This window comes from Rissa tridactyla, chromosome 1 (genome assembly GCF_028500815.1).
Source record: "Rissa tridactyla isolate bRisTri1 chromosome 1, bRisTri1.patW.cur.20221130, whole genome shotgun sequence".
Lineage (NCBI taxonomy): Eukaryota > Metazoa > Chordata > Aves > Charadriiformes > Laridae > Rissa > Rissa tridactyla.
The window spans coordinates 80,107,579-80,134,331 of record NC_071466.1 but is presented as its reverse complement, the minus strand read 5'-3'; positions in this window follow the sequence as shown (position 1 = coordinate 80,134,331).

Here is a 26,753-nt window from a genome sequence, read left to right as displayed (position 1 = left end):
TCTGTGAAAATATAAAGTGTTTAAAAATAATCATGTGCATTACAGAACACTGGGATCTTGGTATGTTGAATATTTGGACTGTCACTAACTATGACAATCCAGTTCACAACAACTTTCTATCATTGAAAAATGTTTAAATAGAAAAAAAAATATATTAATGAAAACTTAGATACACTAATTATGTTCATTTATTTATATTACATTATCATCTCAGGGTCCCAGTTAAAGGCTTGAGCTGTAATATAAGAAGTTCTATATGAAAAAATCAAGACAACAGTACCTGTCCCATAGACCTTTTCACTCTTGTACACTAGTTTACTGCTGCGTCTGTAAAAAATGTCCCAAGAAAATAGAATAAAAAAACATGTAGAGATTTTACTTTATCCCAGCAATTTAATCTGCAGCACTTATATGTGCTTATAACTAGTACTAATCGTATATTTTCAACCTCTAAAATCTTAGACATCTCACAATGTTGAGAAGGAACAGTCTGTGCATAAATGAAACTGGGATTGGATTATGGTCCAGTTTTGAAAATTACAAGGCCTGAAACCTTCATTTACACAGAATGACTCTGGGTGTGTGGAGTCAGGCATCAGTTCACATCATTCTTGTTGCAGGATCAGGATCTTCTTGTGGACATGGTTAGATATAATTGATCCTCTTCTTTCCTCTCCTGTCTACTTTAACTCTATTTCTTCACTAAAGAACTGAGAAGAATTATAATTTTGTCAAACAGCTGGTGGATCAAGATTAAGAGAAAAACAAAGAGTCATCAAAATAAAAATCTTATTCTTGTCGAAGAAAAAAAACTAATTTTATTAAATAAACTTTGTGGGAAATGGCTAAAACTGGTATTTAAATGTCCTAAGTTTTAAAAGTTTGTAAATCTGTTATTAAAAATATCATTTTTAAAGCACTGAACTCTCAGGTATGACTTTTTAAGTTTTTAACTTAACTATAAGAATTTTGAATATAAAGGAAAAAATTTGAAACTATATATGGGATTTAAAAAAAAAAAACAAAACATAAAATAAAATCACATTCTAGAAAGATTACTTTAAAAATCCACACCTTAAATCTTATGTAAAACCTGAAAAAAATCTAAACCGATATGGCTATAAAATAATCATTCTGGGATACAGTTGAAGATATTTCTAAATTTATAAAATTAATCAATTTCCTTCAAATATCTTATCAAAAAGTCTTCTTTAAAGAAACTTATGCTGCGATATTGCACTTCAACTAAAACTATAAGGAAGAGCTTGTCATTTCAAGATATAAAGCATTCATAAATCAAAAGGAAATATTTTATTACTCTAAGTGAAATTCACATGTACTAAAGATATGCATTATTGACATGCCTTTCACAGTTTTTTCATGAGTCTTCTCTGTATCAGAAGCAGAACTAGCTAAATATTTAAAGTACAAAAAGTGTGAGAAAATTTATGTGTTTATTTTAAAATATACTGGAAAAAGTAACAACAAAGAGCCTTTATTAAAAAATTCACCTGCAGCCCAAGACCCAAAACCTGATGAAGACCACATGATGCTACAGCATGCAGAGACTCATTTTCCATAGAGATTGGTATTTGAAGTTGAACAATATTCTGTAACGATTTGCCAAATCATCTAATCGCAAGCAACTTGCTCACTACGCATCCCTTAAGAGAACGACCATCCAAATTGCATGACACAGAAAAGACCTGAGGCTGGCCTAACCACCGAAGGTAGGCATCTGATATTAGAAAACAAGCGGGTTTCCAAACACTAGAAGTCAAAAAAGTAAAAAAAAAAAACAAAACAAAAACCAAAGTGAAATGTAAAATGAGCACTAGCAGGCTGTATGTGTAACAAGGTGCATCCTAGCATGACTCAAAACTGACTACATTTGACTAAATTCACCTTCCATACCACCCCAGTCACAAAAATAAAGTACCTTCACTGCTTGAATAGTCTATTGGTAAACTCCAGTCTAGAATTTCCCATGAAAACTTTATACATTAAATGACCCCAAAAGTGCTTAATACCATCTGGTGTATTTATTAAACCATTAACAGTGATTTTGATTTTCATAAAATAGAAGAATAAGCATATGATTTCCACAATCCTTATAAGTTATACTGAGGTGTTACGAATAACAAGTTCAGTTTTTTAAGGACTTATACTGTATACTTTCTTAGCTATTCTTCATTGCTTCTTGTATCTGAACAATCTTTCAAGATCATTTCAAGATTGACTGATGATCAAAAAATTACAGTGATCTAGCTGGCAAGGTGAAAAAATAAAATAAAGCCTCCATGAACTTACTACTGAAAAGTATTGAGCAAGTGTTCTCAGAGACAGTCCCATGCCCCTGCATATTTGCAGAATGGTCAATCCATTAAAATACAAAGCCAGCATGAGCTGGCTCCCTTACTGCTTTACATACCAGTTATACAGGTGAAAAACAGATTTTCTGGAAACCTGTGAAATGACACAACAGATATGATTTTGTGTATCCTTTCCATCTAACATTTCTCTATGGGAACTGAAAGGAAGAAATGCAACAGTACTGACTGTGTTTCCCCACACAGCCTTCACAGAAAACAATGAAACCTCATGACTGATGATAACAAAAGCTTCTGATGCATTTGAAAAATTACCATATATTCCACAAGACCATAAAACCATTAAATCATTAACCATTAAAACCAGTTTAATCTCTACATTGTGTCCAGATTTTAAAGCTAATTGGAAACAGAAAAAAAATGAGGGTAACAGATAATAAATTATCATAATACTTCTTTTTCCAAAATAGGGGAGGAAGAGAAAGAGAGAGACAGAAATAAGAAAAAAAAGTCACATCAGTGAAATAACCCAATATTGAGACATTTTCAAATGCAAAAGCTTGACAGTGCGATAATGTCTTTGTGAGAAGTTGAGTTCTCTGGTCCATCAGTTAGGAAAACATCAATGATCAACCTACAGGCTTAATTGTCCCCTTTTGGTTTTACTTGTCATCTTGGATTTACTTTACAAAAGCCATCTCAGAAGTAGCAGCCTGAAAAGATGATCTCAGCTCATCACTCACAATTTGGCCTACAGTAGAGTCCAGCCAGAAACTAATAGAAATAAGTGGATCAAGACTCACTCTTTTCATATATAGAACATACATGTCAAAGGGTAGACTTCAACAGCAGTAGATTTAAGCTGTTTTAAAAGAAGTCAAAGACCACACACAAAACATTATTTACCTTTTTAAGGCATAGTTATTTAAATTCTCCATCGGTTGTGGGTCATATTTCCTGTGTATGAAACTTTGTCAAAAGAAGTTCTTAAAACCATTACTTGAAAAAAGTCTAAATATTTTTTAACAGGGTTGAACAATGTTAAATAACTAAAATGCAATTCACTTGACATATGCATCAAAACCTTTGACACAGTAGTAACCTGTAGCTTTTACTCATTGGGATCATCTTATCCAGTGGATAGTTCAACAAAGCAAAACATAAGAGAAAAGAGTTTGGGGTTTTTTTGCGTTTTTGTTTGTTTGTTTGTTTGATTGTTGTTTTTGTTTTTTTACTGTGAGGACAGTCAAACACTTGAACAGGTTGCCCAGGGAGGCTGTGGAGTCTCCATCCTTGGAGATACTCAAAACCTGACTGGACAAGGCCTTGGGCAACTGGCTCTAGGTGGTCCTGGCCAACCTGCACTGGCTCACCCTGCTGTGTGCAAGGGGTTGGACTTAACCATCTCAGAATTGCCTTCTAGCCTCAGCCATTCTGTGTGACTTTTTGAAAGCCATCCACCTCAATCCACCACTGTTTCTAAAGGCAAAGCAGAATCCTGTGATGGAAGCCACATGGTGATGTTACTGAAAAAGAAAGGACTGCTAGATGAAAAAACAGGTTTGCTAAAGGTGGGCGTTGTCGGTGCTTAGAGGTGTTTAACTACCTTTGTTAAGGATCTCATTGCCCTCAAAATCTTTGTGGTTTTGCTCTTTTATGCATACTTAGCAAAGGCTTCCTAATATGGAATAAAATTAATTATTCACTTCAAGTGCTTTATACTACATCATAATAGTGCTTTTAAATGTAAAGGAAATATTTTGCATTGACTCATATGAATTTAAAAAAAATATGGACACCTAATTTTATTGTAGTTTTCCTTCTAATATTAATATACAGTTTCTTCAAGTACCATTTCTTCTTCTCTTCCTCTTCTTCAGAAGTTAGCTAGGATTTTTTTCGTTTGGTTTGGTTTGTTTTTTTACAAGAGAGTCTAGAGGAGTAATTTTTTTCAGACTCTAGAAGAGTCACAACCTTTAAAGGAAGTGTTCAAATTAGATAGCTGCTAAATCAGGGCAATTATATGCTTTGTTACTTACTGATTTGAGTAACTAAAGATTGGGTAATTTTTACCCTGTGTGTGAAAATACTAAATATCTAACCTATTTCTGCTACTTCATTTAATAATGAATTTTCACAGCAAGAATAATTCATTCTTATAAAATGTCATTCTACTAATTAAGAAAAATTATAATTTTCAATGTTAGAACAAAGGAAATACCACAAATTAATCAAAGACTACTAATAAATCTTTCATTGTTGCATAGTGGAACACACTAATATTTAATGCACGTACACACAGAGAAAAGAAAGAAAAGACAGAATCATACAAGCATCACCGGCTCTTGAGACTCTTCAAAGATTGGCTCAACACAGGTTGATGTACAGGATAAGGAGAGTAGATCAACCACAAGCTGAGACCCAACTCTCCCAATATGTGACCAGCTCCTAATCGGAGGACATACCTGTTGTCAGACTGATCTTACCTTAGGGAAATCATGAGCTATTGGTGTTGTCTACTTTCAATGTTTTATACTTTGTAATGTTTAAAGATAGAAAAAGCTCCTAATAGCATTTTCTAGCAAACCACTTGATTAAACTGAGACTGGTAAAAATTGTTTCACCTGCAACTTACCCTTATACTTGGTTTCAAACTAATACTAATTATATGCCAATTAAAGCACTTACAATTTTTAAGTGTCACAGACCTCTGTTTTGTCTATGGAACACTTCAGCACGGTCATATTAACTAGAATACAGAGACAAAAAATTATAAATGGAATTACAGAGGGGGACCAGAGATAAAAGAGACACTGGTGAAGGTGAGGGATTACAGACAGTTTCAATAACTGCTTCTCTCCTTCCCAACCTCGCTGGGTTTGCAAAATGGCATACTTTTTGAATGAAAGGTCCTCTTTTACAAAAACAAAAACATATAAAAAACTGCGAAGAAAATGTGGCTGTGAGTCATCTGAGAAGATGCAAATCATTATAAGAAATCTCTGCCATTTCGCTTAAAGAGAAAATCACACTGCTGCCTGTACATTACCTGTGTTAAAGAGAGGACTTTTTTTTTTGTCAGAACTCAGAGTCTGACAAATTTTGTTAATGCTACATTTCCAGAGACTTTTTTGTAACAATTCTATCTCATCTGTGTGTCCTTGTTAAAGTCTGGTGGAGACACTTGAAAGAAAATAGAATCCCAAACTCGCCAATGCAGGAAAAAAGTGAAACTGAATCCTAACGAAAACTAACCTGCAAGTAGTTGTTAGAAATCAGATCAAGGAGAACAGAACTGGAAGAACAGTTCCAAATAAGAAACCTGTCAATAAAATCCTAGCAATGCAACATCCTAAATTCACCAGTCTGCGAGATCGAATTTGTAACTGTTATTGCTGTTTAGCTATTAACGGGCAGGCTTCTGTGCTTGCCATGGGGCTTGCTTGCCTTACTCTATATTAGAGTCTGGTGCCTGTTAGTGGCTGCTTTTTGCTTTCGCTGCTTGCTGTACTGCTGTACTGCTTGTCATTTTACTCTGCTGTGGCTGGGGACATTTTGATAACAGCAATGGTCATGTGCTTGGGCTGGCAGATGGTCAGGGCATCGCTGCTGTTTCTGTGCTGCTGTACTAGACAGGCTGGAACTCCACTGTGAACTCGAGTTGAAGGGCTGTGGTTATGTCAATGTTGCAGCCGATGGAGGACTGGAGGATGGAGGACAAGCCTTACAAGAAGTGGTGCAGTGAAGCAATAACTGACCTGAGCTGGCTTTGGTGCTCAGTAACTCCACGCAACACATCACCTTTCCTGTCCTGAGTGACATAAGAGATGGAGCCCAGTCATGGACTAAATGAACTTGGCGGACATTTTGTGGACATTTTTAGACATTTCACAGATGTTTCACAGGGGTGGTCCATAGACTAAGGGAATTATATCTATGTATTATATCAAAGGAAGGGAAGGGCGGGGGGGGTTAATGAGGATGTATTGGGTAGCGTGGGACTTAAGCATGACATAAATGATATGAAATAAGGGGCGGAGAACGAGCTGGTTTTTTCTGGGATAGAGTTAATTTTCTTCATAGTAAGTAGAATGGGGCTATGTTTTGGATTTGTGCTGGAAACAGTGTCAATAATACAGGGATATTTTAGTTATTGCTGAGCAGTGCTTACACACAGTCAAGGTCTTTTGTGCTTCTCACGCCACCCCATCAAGGAGAAGGATGGAGGTCCACAAAAAGTTGGGAGGAAACACAGCCAGGACAACTGAAAACAACTGACCAAAGGGCTATTCCATAACATATGACGTCATGCTCAGCATATAAAGTTGGGAGGAAGAAGGAGGAAGGGAGGGATGTTCAGAGTGATGGCGTTTGACTTCCCAAGTAACTGCTAGGTGTGATGGAGCCCTGCTTTCCTGGGGATGGCTGAACACCAGCCTGCCCATGGGAAGTAGTGAAGAAATTCCTTGTTTTGCTTTGCTTGTGTGTGCAGCTTTTGCTTTACTTATTAAACTGTCTTTATCTCAACCCACGAGTTTTCTCACTTTTACCCTTCCAGTTCTCTCCCACATCCCAGCTGGGGGAGAGTGAGTGAGTGGCTCTGTGGTGCATAGTTGCCGGCTGGGTTTAAACCATGACAACAAATCCGTTTCACTCAAGATAGAGAAAATACATTTAAAAAAAATCACATAAGGAAAAAAATGGATAAATGGGTGATATCAAAATTTATAATTCATTAATATAAAATGCTTGCTTTGAAAGGATGTTAAGAGTTTGTTGCCAATTTCAGTTTTGCAGTGCAATGGTCCAGTTTTGAAAGAGCTGAACAGATAATTCATAGTACACATTGCTTCTTCACTTGCAGAACAGGTTGTCATCACTTATCCTCTGTTTATGCTGGATTTATAAACATTATAGCTTTTGTGATGAATAACTTTCATGAACACTGCTGGAACATTACTTGTATTTTATCTCAGGAATGCTTTAATTTCTGAAATGAAAGTGATTGTTAATGCTTATTGACAACACGTTTTTAAAACATTATTATTTTAAAGCTTATTCACAACATGATTTTAGAGCAAGTGGATTGAGAACCGGCCGAATGGCAAAGCTCAGAGGGTTGTGATCAGTATCACAGCATCTAGTTGGAGGTCAGTAACAAGTGGTGCTCCCCAGGGGTCAGTACTGAGTCTGGTCCTGTTCGATATATTCATCAATGACCTGGATGAAGGAACAGTGTACCCTCAGCAAGTTTGCTGACGACACAAAGCTCTGGGGGGGGGGTGGCTGACACACCAGAAGGCTGTGCCACCATACAGAGAGACCTGGGCAGGCTGGAGATTTGGGCAGAGAGGAACCTTATGAAATTCAATAAGGGCAAGTGTAGGGTGCTGCACCTGGGGAGGAATAACCCCATGCACCAGGACAGGTTGGGGGCTGACCTGCTGGAGAGCAGCTCGGTGGAAAGAGACCTGGGAGTCCTGGTGGACAACAGGATGACCATGAGCCAGCAATGTGCCCTTGTGGCCAAGAAGGCCAATGGCATCCTGGCATGCATCGAGAGCATGGGGGTGGCCAGCAGGTCGAGGGAGGTCATCCTCCCCCTCTACTCTGCCTTGGTGAGGCTGCATCTGGGGTACTGTGTCCAGTTCTGGGCTCCCCAGTTCAAGAAGGACAGGGAACTGCTGGAGAGGGTGCAGCAAAGGGCTACCAAGGTGATTAGGGGACTGGAACACCTCTCTTATGAAGAAAGGCTGAGGGATTTGGGTCTCTTCAGTGTGGAAAAAAGATGGCTGAGGGGGGATCTTATCAATGCTTATAAATACTTAAAGGATTGGTGTCAGGAGGATGAGGACAGTCTTTTCTCAGTGGTGCCCAGTGACAGGTAAAGGGCACAGACTTGAACATAGGAAGTTCCATCTAAACATGAGGAGGAACTTCTTTTCTTTGAGGGTGGCAGAGCACTGGAACAGGCTGCCCAGAGAGGTGGTGGAGTCTCCGTCTCTGGACATATTCAAAACCCACCTGGACGCGTTCCTGTGCAACCTGCTGTAGGTGACCCTGCTGTGGCAGGGTGGTTGGACTAGATGATCTCCAGAGGTTCCTTCCACCCCCTACCATTCTGTGATTCTGTCATCTCCCCAGTGGCCAGTGAGGAAGAGGTGCAACTAGATTCCTAGACAAGCATTACTTGTTGGACCGCTCTCCTCTCTAGCAAGCGGTTGCCCATAAAGCTTTTTCTATAATAACTTTGTTTTCATCAGGACCTGCCTAAACTCCCTAATGGTTGTTCCTGCTTATTAGTGCTGACTGGAACATTCTATGACAGAAGTTGAGAGGGGCAGGATTTTGCATGCTGATTGGTCAATAAACTTTATGCCTGTATATTATTGACTTAACCTGCAAAATAAGGGATAGGAAAAATGGAGAGGAAAGACAATGTGATTCTCAAGCCAGTGGCAATCACTTCAGCCAATGGCAACCTGGCATCAATATGAGGGTTTGCAGGTGCAGGTCAGTAACAACACTAGCAAAAGACCAACAACATGAGAAAATGTGAAAACTACAGAGGCTTTGGAAACACCACAGCAACTTGCATGAAAGGTTACAAAGTTTGGAGGAAAGGCAGACTACAGAACTGCACAAGGAAAGTCCCAAGCATTACACAGGTTAAGACATTTAAGGCACTCTGGGAATACCAAAAAAAAAAAATAAAAAAAAAAAATATAAAAGACCATAGCTGCCTGCCTGAACTTGAAAACCTGATCAAGGGAATGCACTCACCTTTGCTGCTCTTTGCTTTGGAGCAAAGAGAAAGAGTAAAGACATCCCATGAATAGTAATGGTAATTGCTAGGGTTTTTCCATTTTTTTGGATATTGACTGCAAGAAATTCAGAAGCATAGGAAATGTATTTGCTTAGAGGGGAAAGTAGCAGTTGAGCAGGGCTGGTCAATAGCTCAGTGATATCTAAAATATTGAGGTTAAGTATCCAATAACATATTTATATATTGATATACATATAACAGTACACATATGTATTGATATAGACCTCCAAAGGGAGTGCGTTTGCTTGTTTCTTCATTTCAGGAAAATTGTAACATTCCAAAAAGTTTTGAAACCATAATTTGGAAACATTTTTACATATTGAGAGAAAAGTAGAATACTTAATTAGACAGAGAAAGAGATGTATCAGCTATGTGCCAAGGCCTTACTCTTTGTTGGAGTGTGGATAAGAGAATAATTATGGGAAATATACTGAGGGGCACTGAATTTGTCTTTTTTCTTAAAATTTGAGGAACAATTTTTATGCACTCCTGCACTATTGCCCAACTTCTTAAAACACAGAATTCTTTGTTTCATTTACCTCAGATAAACTTTTGAAAAAGCAAGCTCAGTAATGAGTAGATACAACAGTCAACATATAAATTGCTAGCTAAAAAAAAAAAAAGATATTTACCACATTAGTACAGTGTGCTAGGAACATACCTTCCACAATTCTCCCCAGAAGAAAATGAGCAGTCTCACACAGATAATGTGTAATTGGGAAAGCAAGGAAAGAATTTCAACACAAAGAACCGAGAGTACACTACTAGACTCTTCCCTGAGTCCGTGTGTGGAGGAAAAATAATGTAAGTCTGCACCTCTCCCAGGCCAGGTATGCATGTATGATATATAATGCTTCTCTGAGCATTTGTGAGTCCTATTTTTTCATATTCCCCCTTGGTCAGCTGGTGATTGGGTTCTGGTGTCAGTACCTAGGATGAACTGCATAGCATAGTCAAGGACTCAAAATGAGTACAAATATTAGCAGGTGAGAAGGCTGCTAGAAAAGGATAAAGCAGAGTCTTACTTTGAGGATAGTTAGTAAGACATTTGGATGACATAAATTTGCATGGAACGAAAAAGTCCATTACAACCAACCACTGAGTTAAGGGGCATTGTCACTTCAGTATCCTTGTTGATTCAAAGATCTTGCTTATATTATCAGACATGAAGAACAGACAAAATTTTTGGCAGCAGAATTATCCAAATCCATAAATAGCATTATTTTTTTGAAGTGTATATGGGGCACACACAAATTACCATTATTTGAAACAAACTTTCATGACACAAAAAACTTATGGAACAATTTGAGTATGCTTTTACTACATCACAGTCCAGGAGTCACTTTTACCACAGTTTCCAAAGAACAGATTCATTTCACTACTGTAGGTCCCCTACAAAGCAATCAGAAAATTAAGGAGCATGGAAAAAAGCTGTTTGCATGTAAGCAAAGTCATACAGTTACTTTTAGAGTATCAAAATTGCAGGGAGATATAAATCCTTATTATGTATAAGTACAAGGTGTACAGATTTCTTTGTCTCTGGTCAGATTATAAGGATCATTCTCCTGGAAGGAAAGGAGAACTAAAAATATTGCATGCTAGCTGTGTCTTCTATAAATAAACAGTGTGCTGTTTCTGTCTATAACATCTCAAAAAGGACTGCATTGTTTATCAGCAGTTATAGTCTGCTTGCGACCTGAAAGTATAAACATGTTAGATTTCAAATTATAAGGACAAAACCGGATAAGTACAGCTGCATAGAGAACTATATTTTGTAAATCAGATCAGGTGTACTGATTTACACCTCAAAATTTGAGTTCTGTCTTTGGAACAGAGGTGACACAAAGTACAAATCCTGAAGAGAAGTATCATAGTTTTCTGATAAAATAATCTTCTGATAACATTTAGGCTGAAAAAGAAATATGCTGTAGTTCTGTCTCCGTTACAAAGTCAAGTCTCTTAATCTCCTTGGTAGAGATTAACTTCCATTCTGCAACAGATTTATTCACCCTCTGAGGCTGAACTTGAGGAAGTTAGTGATGCACAGACCTGAGTGAATTTACTGTCTTCCTTCATCCCTTGTCTGAAAATCCAGAATAACAGCTTCTCTACTTGCAAGACGTAGATGTATTTTAATAGCATTCTTGGTTATTCACATATTGCAGATTTGGAGACTGTATTCATAACATTCTTTGAGTAAGGTTTGTAGCAGTTCTGCTCCAAAACCATGTGAATAATTTCAAACTGATCCATTTATTTCAATGCAAATTGTAGCATAAAGTACCTTTTTGTTAAAATTGTTTTATCTTGAGCCTAAACATCTCTAAGCTTTGGCTATGCATACAAGCATGCTTCTCAGAGCATTTTTTAGTACTATATTTTTCATATATGAAATCTTCAGCATTGTGCAGCTAACAAAATGAAATAGCTCTCACGCACGCTTTCAGGTTGAAGTGATACAATTCAGTGTGTTTCTCTGTTCATGCTGAAGCATTGCTTGAACTATTGTAACTCACCGAACTTTAAATATTCCTTGTCTTCTCTGAGAACAATTCAAGGCCATCAGATAATGTGGCAGCCATTCATTTTGCAACAAAGCGCATGGCTCAGTAGCAGAGATGGAAGATTTAACACAAGAAACACTCCTAACATTCTTTAGAAGTACTAGCAGCCCACTGCTGATATTTCCCTGAAATGAATGTGCTGTCTTTCTTTATTCATTATTCACTCCTTTTCCTTTTAACTGAAATCAGTTTGGGGTGGAGTGTGTGGGGGGAATAATAAAAAGACAAGACAGTCTTCCCTTGGTAGGTCTTATTTCATCACTGACAGACTTTGACTCAGGCTTTTGTGTTATGAAGTCTGATATTTTCTGTTTGATATTAATAGGATTTTTGCTGTATCCTTATTAAGAATCCTTCTTAATTCTAAATTCTTGACTTAATATTTCCCATGGAAATTAATTCTGTGGTCTGATTTTTCACACAACAAACCTGTATTTGTTCTGTGTTTGCTATTTTTAAATGTATTAATTTACTCCTTTGCTTTCATATTTCAGAAAATTTCCCCATCTACTAGATCTAGAACGTCCATATTCAGTCTTTATTGTATTATCTTACTGAATTCATAGAGTCAGAGCAAAATTTAGGTTCCACTGTTGCCCTCTCTGGGAAATCTGTTCCTATGCTTAACCAGTCCTACCTTGATGAACTCTTTTTATTACACCCAATCAAAATTTCACTTTTTGCAAGTTGTGACCATTTCCCTCTGTCCTGTTGCTGTGCACCTTTGAGTAGAGTCTGTCACCATATTTTTTAGAACAAACCATTAAGTAAATAAACACTACAGTTAGATTTGCCTTCTCTTCCCCACACTAAACAAACTAATTTCCCTCAGTGCCTCATTGTACTGTTGTATACTGAATAGAATCAAAATAAATTATGCAAATAATTTTGATCTCATAACAGTAACACTGCCAGGACAGATGTAAATAATTGAAAAGTAGTTGCAAAAATATAACCTACTATACATGCACACATGTGCGTACACACACTTTTAGTGAATGACTGCTCTGTAGAATGAATTTTCAATGGCCATAAAAAAAGAATGTATGCATGCTCAGTTCAATGAACAAGAATATATTGGAGTACGCTGGGGCTACCAGAAAGTCAATTCTGGAAAACCCTACCAAGATAAAGTATCTTTAAAAAATATTAAAATACATCTGAAAAATATCAGTTGCTCTGTGAAGGAAATATATCTTCATGGATGCTAAAGTCATGGAGCCATATAGGGAAATAAAATCAGAAAACTGCATCTTGAAGGGTGCAGGATAAAAACAGGAACCTAGTTTGGTAAAGTCTCTCAACCATTGCATTGGGATTGCTTAAAATGACCAAGAATATAATATTTTGAAGTTTCCAGAAGTGATAGCATATATCAAATTGTCTTTAGGTTGTTTATATGAGATTGCAGCATAAATCAGTAGCTGCCTGGGCTCTGCTGCTTCACGACAGGGGAGACAGGACTGATCTTTATGGTTTCCTGTAATTTTACCTGTGTAAGAGTTATCTCAAAGGAAATACATCTCTATCACTTGCTTTCCATCTAGTATCAAACCATTGGCATGTGGTTGCAATTTTTGTGCAACTGTCATGCAATCCAGCTTCTTTTACTCCATGTCTATCCCTGCGATGTCTCCAGTCCTACAATCCCTCTCTTGTAATGTAGGGCCCAAAAGCGAATACAATATTCAAGAAGTGGTCTAACAAGTTCTAAGTAGAGGGAAATAATCGCTTCCCTTGATCTTCTGGCTATGCTCTTGCTAATGCAGCCCAGCACAGTTAGCAATAGCATAGAATAGCAAGAGTGCAATGTTGACTGGTGTTGAACTCGTCGTTCTCCAGGACTTCAGTGAAGCTTCGCTCTATGAGCTCATTGCCCAGTCCATATTGATGCATGGTGTTCGACCCCCAGTGCAGAACCTGGCATTCACTTCTGTGGGACTTCATGAGGCTCCTGTTGGTTCATTCCTCCAGCTTGTAGGGGTCCCTCTGAATGGAAGTCCTGGTACCCAGCATATTGATCCTTTGTACCAGTCTGCCCAGTTTAATTCATCTTTATGCTATTCAACACAAAGCGGCAACATATAACATTATAGCCATTGCTTCCTAGACTGTAGGACAATTGAAAACATTAACCAGACCTTCACTTTTTGTTGACTGTGTTTAGGAGTGTGGACTAGTTGTAGGTAGCTCATGCTATTTTATTTTCATAATAAGATTTTCTACATAGAAAATTATGTTAAAATATTTATTGTGTGTATATTGCTAGATCCAAAAGAGAGTAACCTAAATAACAGCAGAACAAGAGATAAAATATATGGCTTACTGGAAAAAAAAAGAACATAAAACCCACCAAACTTAAAAGCCAGATGTTAAGAAAGCTTGATTGAAATGGTGCTAAATAATGACTGAGTAGCAGAACTGTGCTATGTGATTTGCTATGACGTACATAAAAACTAACTATTTATTTTGGAAAAATAGTCATATTTTATAGTATAACTTGAGCTGAGGTAAAAGTATAGGTATGTCTGATGCTTTGAGGTTTTTTTCCTCTAGAAGAGGAAATATAATAAACACATTTTGACTGAAAACCTCAAGCTGGGGTCCAAAGAAAGACCTATATCCACCCTTGCTTTTATCTTTTCTATAAGTTCCTGATGAACTACATTCAAAAAAGTTAAAATATTCTCCTTTTTTAAATAAAAATGAAAAGATGCCATATGCAAAGCTGTCATACTTAAATGAGTTAGTTTTCCTCAACAATAAAATGCCTTATGTTCAAAACCAGTATTGTGTTCAAATTCCCTCTATATGAAGAAGACTCTAGGATTAGAATTCAAAGGAAATTAGACTCTATCTGATTTATTTACACAAGTGCCAAATTTTCCACTGGGGCTGACAGTGAAGTCCACAGATTTTGTATGAAAGGGAAGTGATCTTAATTTTTATTTTTTTGTTTCAGAATAAGCACAATCAATCACATCTGTTTTTTTCTGAAAGGCAACCGCCTCTCACCAAGCTAAAGGAATTCCCTTTGAAAATTTCTTTTGATGGAAAGCAATCTAAAAAAGGTCAAACTGCTGGGCAGTCACCACTCTGCTAGAGGATAAATAGTTTATTTACGCATTTCCATCCATATGCCTGCTGAAGCCTGCTGCTTCAGAACAGAGTACAGAAACTGCCCCTGATTTAGGATATCTACACATGTTCTTCCCCAGTAGGAAATGTGTTTAGTAACTTAAAGACGTACGATATACATGTTTTCCTAGTATGACTCCAGAAGTGTAAGTGGGTACTTTTATAATTAAGGTACTAGTTATCCTTTTTACAAAAAATTTTTTCAGGGTAATATTGTAAATGGGAATAAGGAGTCAAACTTTCATAATTTGTACACATCCAAAAGCAAGTGCAAGCAAATACTCATAATCAGTAATAAGATACTACATACATTTCCTATACCTCCAGCGCAGTATTTCCTTTTCTGTTGAAAGAGATCAATTTACATTTCAGACAGTAGGCTTTCCTTGCTTCCCGCAGCTCATGGAAGAGGCAGCAAATTTTCAGTCTGAATTAATGAAAGTGACAAAGAAACAAATGCCATTTTATCACTTTCTAATCCAGTGAGCCAAGGATCATCCCTACCATGTAAAACTTTTGCAGATATTTTTATTGCCAAGGTATGTTCTACTATAAAATAGTTTATTTTGAAAGGAAACAGCTAATTGTGGATACCAGACACCGGAGTCTTCTCTAATGCCTGCAGGTTTTGTGCTACAGTTTTAATCCAAAAGGCAAGCAAAAAAGACAACAGAAAATGGCTGAGGCTCTCTATTCAAAATGAAGCTGGCACCTTCTTTAGGATACACACAGAGCCTCACACCAGGCTTAGGACTTGGACAGAATGATTCCCAGAACTGTCATCCTTCCTAAAATTTGTTCAGCTTTATTGACATCAGTGACCTTGGGTGGTTTCTTAATTAGGCATTAATTAGATCTGCTCTGAGCAGAACAAAATGACAACATATTAAAATCATAACTTCCCTATGCTAAGGCTCCAAACTCTGGCAACACCAGTTAAAGGGAACAGATGTTCGGAGCAGAAGAGCCTGGGTGGGGGGTGGAGGGAGGCGGAAAACGTACAGTGAAAGTGAGCCAAAGGTTTGTTGTGTTTTTAAATATCTCTTGTCACTTCATGTGTCATTTCAATGTTGCCTTTCTAAAAGATCTTTCAAACACTTTTTAAGCCAACAATTGACTTTCTTGTGACTCCAATGTAGATATCAGAGTTTCGTTACAGTTTCAGAGTGGTGCTGCTTTCTGCAACTGTGGGGCAGGAGGATAAGACAACAGTCTTGAGAGACACTCTTCTTTAGCTGATTGAAGAATGAATTCAGGATCTCTCAAACTCCTTTTCACTGTGTCACAAGCCACACATAGACAGTGTCTGTGTGATGCTATTATTTTTCTCTCTGATTTTACATGAGTGCAGCAACTATTAGATAATGCAAAAGCAGTCTAGGAAATTGATATTTTGTGATGTTGGAGAAGTGTTCATTTTATTTACATAGTCAGAATGATCTTTTCTGCCACTGCATTTTATTAATCAAAATGAATGATAGAAATATATGTGAAAGGTACTATACACAGTATACAACATTATGTAACACATGTAATGATATATAATGAATAACATATAATGTATAATATATAATATTCAATATGCAATATAATTTAAATATAACTTATATAATGTGGTTTCATATTATATTTTAAATAATCACATTGGAATTCTATTTTTTTTCCAACAGTTCTGTCTTCTTCCATGTGCTTATGCTTTTAACGAAGGTGAAACGAAATTTTCTTTATCATTTCAAAGCACCACTCAGTTTTATTGTCATTGTTGAGCTAACTGTATTGTGCAGTTCACAGCAAAAGAAATATATGTTTGCATTTTTGTTGACCTCATGCTTTCACAAACTTCGTTCCCACTTTTTCACCTCTCACACAAACAAGATATATTCTGTCTACTGAAGGCAAAGGAGAAGTGGTTGCAGCCCTGCAGACAACCAAAAACTACATAAAATATTAAGACAGAAGCCACAGAATCCTTAATCACTCTGGGCTGCATGCATACAAATATACACGCCTTCCACCTTCTCAGAGTTAGCTAGTCAGCGTAAGAACAAACAGCTGTGACCACAGCAAAACTGGTATCAGAGGAAAACATATTCTCCACTCCACCTCGAGAGGTCTTCAATAATGAAAAGCCTGAGGATTTCTGCAATGTGTTGAATCCAGTTATCCACTGTGACTTGCCTTTTCTTAAAAACAAAGACAGAACTATCCCTTTGTATAATTTAATTTCTCTTCACAGCTATGATTTTAAAAGTTTGAGCTAGAATTTAATTTGAAGCACTGGAATTTTAGTAATGCCACTGGTATCTGAAACAGAAGTATAACATAAAAGGATCATGTATTTTATTATAAAATCCTCTGGAATTTAAATATTGCTTATATTCAGTATCCACTAATTTGGTCTTTAAATGCGTTTTCTGCAAGGCTTTCCTAAGACTGCAGGAAATGCTGTGTTATTTGACTAGATGTCTGTCTGAAGCCGTATTTTAAAAGCAGAGTATTCTTTTAATAGTAATCAATATGATATGAACTATATCAAGGTTAGAAAGCCCCTTTACAGGCAGGTAAAAAGTAATTTACCCTCATAAGGAGTCTCCTCTTGACCAGTCAAGTAGATGGCTCATCCTTTAAAGAAAAGTTTCATATTTCTCAAAAACTATATGAAATATTACTTTACTCTCAAATAAAATTTAATTATCTTTAAATCCTTCAAACTTCTTTGCCTCAGTGTTGCCTTCTGGCAATAGAAACCGCTGATTAATTATGAATTTAGAAAAAAGACACACTTCTTTTATCTATTTCTGAGCAAGGCTTTCCTCAAGTAAATTGCACTGCAGAAATCAGGATCTGAGTCTCTTTTCTCTCCTAACCTCTTTGTATTGTGCATTGCATTTTCACCGAACACAAGAGATGTAATGCAGTGGGAAATTAAGCCCCAGTCCAACAATGACAAAAGCATAAATTACAGCTTCAGTCAGAAATGGAAACAAAGATAAAAGAAGTCTTTGCAGGACACAATCCAAAGACAGCAGCACCATTTATTATTATACCTAACAACCAAAATGCAACAGGGAATCCTTTGAGCATGTTACTCTACTCACCTTACTAACAAGAGTCCCCTTTGATACCAGGCCCATTTTCTCCTTTATTTCCTGCAGCCCAGCAGCATTACCTTTACCTAGCGTGAAAGTGATACCACTGACCTCATTTTGCCCAGCGAAAGTGCAGACACCCTGATATTTACCCTCCCAACCTTTCCTGAACATAAAAGAACGCTGACAGTAGCCTCGTGTTGCAGACACACTGTAGCTCCCGAGTCACAGAGGCTGCAGAAGGGCAATCTCTGATTTACCTTCTAGGTCTCTCCATGTAGGTAAAAGGAAAAAAAAAAAAAAAAAAAAAAAAAGGGACAAAAAAAAAAAAGAAGAGAAACTACTACACAGTAATCTTTCCAATTAATTTTACGGTTGGACATTTCTGTAAGAAAACCACAAGATATATGGAAATTAAAACTTCTCTTTAAATGGTGCAGAAATAAAACGGATTTAACCACTAAAAAGTGCAATATACTGTGAAAATACATGAATACTTTGAATATCAGAAAGAATAAGGAGAGAAGGAATATGAAGCTTTGACGTAGGCTGAAACAACTTGTCAGCCCATCAAGGTATAACTGCTTATATTACTTTTTTCTTCTGTTTCCCGCAAGCTCACAAGCATTTAATCAACACCCCATGTAAGAGACATTGTTTGAAGTCATAACACTAATAAAATCAATGGCAAAGCTGTCAGCGACTTTGTGAGAGACAGGGTTTTACTACTGGCTCCTCTAGAAGTTGTTGTGAATTAGATTTTTCTTCAATTTCCTATTGTTGTTGTTATTATTGTCATTACTATTGTTATTATTATTAAATATTAATTAATTTTCCTGAACAAGGCTTGAAAGAATATGTTTTAGTTTTCATTAGTCATGAAAGAAAAGTAATCTAGTGGGGCAGACCGTAAGCATATGTGGAAGGTAAGACCATCCGCTTCATGGAGGTGACCCCATCAAGGACCTCTTCAGTGCAAAGAAGGTAATAAGTAAAGGGAAAGTGGTAAACAAGAAGACACACAGACATGAAGCCAATAGACAAGGTATAACAGAGACAGTGCCAAGGACAAAGTCTCCAGTAACCAACTGACGGGCCATTAAGAAACTCCAGGCACAGCTTTGGAGAGGAACTGCCTGGGCCTTACCAGTTGTAAGACGGAGGAAATAAGAAGACAGGGATTTGGGATATTCAAGGGGAGTGCCACTGGGACTATGCAAAATTTAGGAAGGAGCTGTAAGGGAAGGGGATGGGGAGGAGCAAAGGGAGAACAAGTGGACAGGGTTGTGTATAAGACAGTACGTCTGTGTGCAGACCGTGGCCAGTCAGCACACTTGTCTGACCCAGCCCTGAACCTGTCCTCTCCTTAAACCCTATGGTAGGTCTCCCTGCACCACCTCCTTTGTTATCCCGTGTGGGTGTAAGTGCTGTAGGGATGAGGTGCTGGTTGCTGGCGGTGTGAGTGGATTTGGGGCCAGACACCACAGTCAGACAGGGGTGCAGGTGCCCCGGGCTGGTGGTGTCAGCAGATGGAGCCAGTGGGGTCTCAGGGACACCAACCAGAGCATGTGGGGGACTTGGCCTCAGCCACTGGATGAAAATGGTATGTGTCCTGAAAATCAGCTATGGGGGATGAGGTGAGGGAGGTGAGTGAGGAGCTGAGTGCCAAGTGCCTGGTGGTGGGATGGGAGGCAAGTGTCTGTTTCTCCCCTAAACCTAGTACTGGACAGGAGCACCAGGTAGGCAACAGGGCTGTGACAGCATTTGGGAGAACTCATGCGCTTGGGGCAGCTGTGAGACAAATATCTGTTTGTTTGTGAGCACCAGGAGGGACCTGCATGTGAGTCAGGGACCTGTGGGGCAGGTAGGGGTCCCAGGATCTGGGCACGGGTACCAGCCAGAAAAAGGGGCAGTACCAATACTCAGGGGATCCATGAATTTCCATGTGCTTGTGACTCTGGAGAGTGGTGTGTGTGTGTGCGCACATGCAATTGCACTAGTGACCTTCAATCCTGACCAGCCAACTAAGAGACAGTTGACTATCTGCACTTGTGTTTATGTGAGTACTGCGTTTGGGTGCTGCTGATGGCAGCGCCTTGTCTGTGGCAGTATGTGTAATCGGAACTGTGTGTTTGTGAGTCTATATGTGTGTCTGTGTCTTTGGGATAATGCTCAACTTTTCTACTGGTTAAGCCTGCAAACAGGAAAGTGGCAGGCATGTCCCCCAGCCTGGGCAGAGACCCTGGTTCCCTGGGCAGGAGGAAACTCCAGCCCTGGAGCTGCTGCAGGCTGCATCTGCTTACAGCATCCCTTAGCACAGAGAAAGGGCAAAAAAGATATTGGCTAAAATTATGCTTTTTCTATTCTTTGAAGAACTTCAATACAAGGAAATATTAAAAAAAAACCCAAACAAAAATTAGCTGATAAGCAGAGGAGTTAATAAACATTAATGTGAACTCGGTCCCTCATTGCTGTAACCCCTGCATACCTCTTATTTAATACCTGTCTTGGATATATCATAGCTGCCTTTAATCCATAGGTTTCCTTTAATGGCTTTATACCTTAAATTTCCCCCAGAATTTCATAAACTCTTACCTCCCATGGCTTATGGGGTCTCTGAAGTACTTCAGTTATTTTTTACCTTCCTTTCTGTTTCCTACTTTTTTCTTTTTTTTTCGTCTACCTGCAGCATAACAGGGAACCCATAATATCCTTCTTTGGAAAGTCAAAAAGTGAAGGTGTATACCCTTACTTTCACTTTCAAGTTTTTTATGTATTCATATTTGAATTGTGTTGTAATGGAAAAAGTTGGTAGAAGTCAAGAACAAATTCACATGCAGTATGCTTTTCTGTATCTTGACTAAATGTCCTCAATTCAAGGCTGTTTTGTAGACAGTTGAAAAATCACTGTGTTGTGTCCTTACCACAACATGTAGGCAGACTTAAAATACATAGCAGAAATGTGACTCATCTGAAGGATATGACTATAAACAAGTAGAGACAATACATGCAGAGCATGGTACAAGGTGTACCCGTTACTATTTTCTCTAGGTGACACTTTAAAAATCTAGCTATTCACTAGCATGGCCTTGTCTCTATTGAATAACAGGTATCTTACATTAAGAGTACTTCAATCAAGAAACATGACAGGTTTGACATTTAAAATGTGAGTGATGTGACAGTCACAAGAAGATACATCTTACAGCTACATCAGTGGATTTATACATTTGTAAGAAGTTTGAATTATGTCTTCATGAGCAGGTGGTGTTTTCAATGTGAAACTCTTCCAAAGCTATCACTCACACGACAAAAAATATATTCTTTCATAGCTGACAGGTTTTATATCAAGTAGTGCTTGAAAGCAGGCAAAGATCTGATAAAACATCATGCAACAGGTCATATCTAGGTAAACATACCTCCAGATGTTTACCATGGTAAACTGTGAAGACTGTGTTTTATCAGTAGACAAAGTCAGGTTTTTTTTGGTTACTGTTATTTTTATGTCAGCAATACACTTTTCATTTAAGGAAGAAAGAAACAAGATATCACTGACTTATGTTTCAGGAGGTTTTTTTATTTGTAACGAATGGTATACATATGCCATGTTCTTATAAAATTTAACCAAATAAAAATGAGCATTTTCTCATGATCAACGAGAAATGAGTAAGGATGCAAGGCCAACCAGTATGAGATGTCTAAATCCAGTAATGCACAGAATCACCTAAACCAGGATTTGGACATAAATTAAAAATCTAAACACAAAATTTTCAAAAACATGCTCAGCCATTGGTTAAGCACAGAAGTGCTTACACACTATATGCACTGTACCACCAATGAGTAGTATACTCATGCATGTTGAAGTTATGCTATCCTACTGCCAGCTTACTATATAACTGTTCTTCAAAATAAACAGATTAGATTCTAAGGACATCCAAAACATATATTAACCGAAGTGTTATCTATTCTTACTTTCTCTTGTGCGTCTATTCTCAATGTAAAAGTGAGTGAACGAATTTGAGGAGCTGAAGCAAAATTATTTGAATTAAATTTATTTTATTTATTTATTATTAGAATTTATCTAATTAAAAATCTATTAAAATCTATCCAAAACTACGGAGAAGAAGTGGAAGAAGGGACTGAAAATCTAGCTAAATGAATAGCTATATTGAGGAGGCTGCCACTTAAGAAGAGAACCTATAATGGGAAAATATTGATTACAGAATACAATTTAAATATTTTAGAAAAATATAGGGAAAATTTAACATGGTTAAGGATTGGAAAAATTCTTTAAAATGGACAAGACAACTGCCAATGTGAATGGCAGAATAGTAATGGAAGTTATATGGGAATTATTATATTATAAGGGCATCAAGGGGGCATCAAGGGCATATAAGGGGGCATCAAGGGCATATAAGGGCATCAAGGGCATAGTTCCATTGTGGAAGAAATAATCAGATAATATCTGTGCTGAAAGAAGTGCCACATGAAATAGCAGGTCAGTAAAAATTAATTGTAATTATTCTGTCAAGACAAAGATGACACCATGACAGGAAGATATAATTTGAGAATACTAAAAAATGAGACATTTGAGAACTCACACAGGTCTTGAAAAAATGTATGAGCAGAGAAGGGTGGGTGTATATGGGAAGGAGTCACAGAAGCGCAGGTCTGCTGGTCCAGCTGAAATATTATGAGATGCTTTGAAACTATTTTTGAAACAAACAATGACTTAGACAGAGATAAGTGGGAAAAAAAAAAACCAAAAAAACCCAGCAAAACCAAACATAAAATTCTATGTGGGTTTCAAAAAGAAAGTTCATCCTAGATTGTAAAAGTTAGTTTATTTTCTAGTTAAGAATGAAGCAGTATTAGTCAAACATTTAATGTGAGGGAAGCTATAAATGAAGGCTGTGAATATGGGGATTGGTGCAGGAATGTAAAATGCATAAAACACTATCAAAATTGAGGAACTGAAAATGACTGTGATTTGTGTCGGAATAATATCAGACTTAAAGAAAATATCTACTGGAAGTTTTCAAGTATCTATTTTGGGACACATGTTATTTAATATTTTCATGTTACTGACCTAAGATTAACTGTGAGAAGTTAATTTCTTTGATGACATAAGTTTGGGAGATATTATCAAAGAGGAGAAGACTGAAATCTGAAGCAAAAATGCCACAATTAACTTAAAAATGTCAATCATGTACTATGGTTTATATACACTAAAGTGCTATGTGAAAACATGCAGCTGTGAACTTAAAGCAGTTACTTGGAGATTGTTGCACTGGGTTATTTTTTAGTGCAGAATCTCTCAAACTGGCCTAAAAAGAAAGAGGAGAAATAATTGGGTCACATATAAACCTAAGAACAAAGATATTTTTTTTTCATACCTAAGGCATCTATTGACTGATTGGTACTCTGAAGAGTAAAATTTCATGTTCCTGATGCGTACATACCTGCCAACATCAAGTGTTCATGTTTACATCACTTACAGAAATGTCTAAAACTTCTTTGAATTATAGTCAGCTGAAACTGGGTTATGTCCTAGTGCTGATGTGAATGCTGCACTTTGCAACAACGTTCTAGGGCATGCAAAATGGAGGGGAAAATAAAGAGAGAGGAGATGTGTGCGCCTGTCTCTCTGTGAATATAATGTTTGACTTATCAGCACACCTTGACACTCAGCATTGCAGTGAATGAACAGGCTTTGCTCTTTGTCCTGCTCCAAAAGCTTTAGTGGCAGATGAGAAACCTCCTAAAATGCTATAGCCCTTAAGCGCTGCTTATTTACCAAGTGCATTTGTTTACTTGGCAGATCTTTCTCCCCTCCTCAAATTACCAGTGTCATACTGATACTGAGGGTAATTAAGAAAAGATATAGATCGATTTAATAGTAGAAAAACATCTCTTCTAGTGGCTTTCTTGGCACTTTTTTAGGCAGTAGGTTAAGGTTTATGAACTCTATCGTAAGATGTTTTTTATTGATCACGCTGGTCAATTGGAGGTTACTTTGCGCATTTGTGGCATATCAATGATATGTTCTGCAGTGGATCTGTAAAGTTACCTCTAGTTTCCCAGAATTAACAGGCTGTGGGTATTATTCTACTTTTCTATTATAAATTCAGATTTCTATAAGGATCATGAGCAGACATATTTATTTTTCTAAAAGATTATATGATATGCATATTATCTAAAATAGGTGACAAAATATTATCTATATTCTACATTTTCCTTATTATAATGTCAAGTCTATTGATTCTGTTAAAACAAGAATATAATTTTTAGAATTGTGACCCAAGCTAATTATAGTTGTAAAAGGTTTTGTGGATTAAATATAGGATCAAATTACCTGAGGGGCTGGGGATGGTGGTTGTGGGGTAAGTATTTATCCAGAGCCATTTAATACAAGGGCACTGTTGTTGGAGACAAAATATAGGGCTACCTGAACCTTTGGTCTGTCTCATTCCTGTTTTTATATTGTCATTACCTATGTTTTTTTCTGAATTTAAACACATTATTTCAGAAAACTTCAGCTATGCTTTAGTGTGTGTTGCATGTTTTGCATGCAGTACCAATTTACTAGTGAGTACAGACCAATGCGCCCTCAAAATCCACTACTTACTTAAAAAGATGATCAAGTAATAATGCCTATGAATAAATGCTGTTCAGTTTGAAATACATGGGCTGCCACATTGCCCGTTCAACCAAAGAAAATGAAATAACAGCTAAGTCAATCTCACGCTTCACTTTAAGTTTTGCATTGAAACTATTTTTACTGGGAACTTCAGTGGACCTGTCTCCTAAAGTTGTCCCTCCCTCACCTCAAAAAAAAAGAATGTTGAAAAAAAATTCTTATTACATACATACACATTGTATTTTTTTCCTGTTTCAGAAGAGAAAGACCTTTCATATTGTGCTTTTTTCACGGCCTTGAGAAAACCTGAGTTTAAAAAAAAAAAAAAAGTGGAAGAATCAAATAGATGTAACTCTCACTAAAACTCACAAGTATTTTAAATCTTAAGTCAAGTAAATCTCACTCAATATCAATTTTCATTACCAATCTGGAGGTCTACTGCATTTTTCAAAAAATTTTTACTATCCTTTACCCCACCAAAAAAAGTGTTCTTTTTTTGCTAGGAAATGTGCTTACTTTTGAAATATTAAAGAAAGAAAGCCTACCAACCTCTGCTGCCAAACATTTTCATAGATTTCTGTCTTCCATGTTTAGTCTGTCCTTCGGGAATGAGAAAATACTTAGCATTTAGCATCCTACCAACACACATAGCATTTCATATCCTACCAGCACTGACAACTGATGAACTGATGAAGATTCAGTGAAAGTCACTGGGGACAAGCAGTATTTCTGGCCTGTATAACAAGCTGAGATGTAAGCCAACTAAAAGTATAGTGTGAGTTTCATAGTTATTTGCTTTAACATGTGTAAGTGTGTATGTGTATGCATGAATGCATGAGAGAGATAAGAGCATAGGGAATTTGAATTTTTTTTTTTAATTGAGAAATTTTTACCTATACTGAAGAAATAACTTCATATATAAATGCACCTTTTTCCATAAACCATTTCTGTTGGATCTTCTAAAAAACTGTCAATAATAATTATCATTGATATTAGAACATTTCCTTCCTTCTTTTATTTCATAATAATTTTAGAACACACATTGTGTCTAACTCTTCCTACTGATGCATAATTTTTTTAAAAAACCAAGATATCAATAAAACTGCAATTACATAGCTAAATGATTTGTCTCTAGCACCCAAAAGACATGCTTTTAAATGACCGTCTACTTCATTGATTTCTATTTGAGGAGTGGAAGTAGAACTCTATGGTTCAGAAGGAAATATCTGCCTAAGAATAACGCATAATCTGATTTACTGAAGAAATTGCCCTTAAGAAAAAGGGCATTGTAACTGCTCAAAAGAACATATATATTTTTCCACAAATGAAGTATCAGATATTTGAAGTAAAAAAAATGGGATTGAGTAGATAGCGTGTGCAAAATAACCTCAAGCTACATTATTGCATTGCTGTCACCAGCACCATCTACTTCCATCCTAGTTGTTCATTAATCTGGCAGCACACCAGCTAACCTGTTATAGCTGCTGTGAAGAGTATATAGTGTCCAATATAATTAATTACGTCTCTCCCCTTTTCTTTCATCCTCATGGCAAAAAGACTAATGATGTCCTGTTTTCCCAGAGTTATCATCTACAGTTTTGTCAATGACAGATTGCATATAAGTGCTATTGTCAAATAGCACAGGAATGAATAACAAGTTAATTGCAGAGATATCATATCCAAAAGCTACATATTTTAAAAAGGTAGGGGTAGATATGCCTTTTGAGGCCTGGCTCATTAGTTAGAAGAAGACCCTAATAAACAAAGGGGCCACGTCTGCATTAGTTATTCTGACAGGAAGGAAACTTTGGGAACATAGTAAGTAGAGATCATTTCTCCACACCAAGAAGCTAATGTCAGGATCAAAATCTCATTTAATTGGAAGATTTTCATTGTGGAAATGTTAGTCTTTTTAATAAAAGCAAACTCTTCAGACTCTTCTTTCTAAGGGATGTACAAATTGACTATTTAAAATATCAAGCTAAAATATATTGTTAAAGGTCTTACCTGAATCTGATTGTTTACCTGTTATACAGCCAATATTAAACCAAATCTTACCTTTTAAAACTTTTTTTGTTATGCTTATATGAGGTTCCTGTTTTTTTCATTTCCCACAGGCTCACCTTGAATAGCCTCCTGAAAGACAGTTCTTTGTTTTTGTGAGATAGA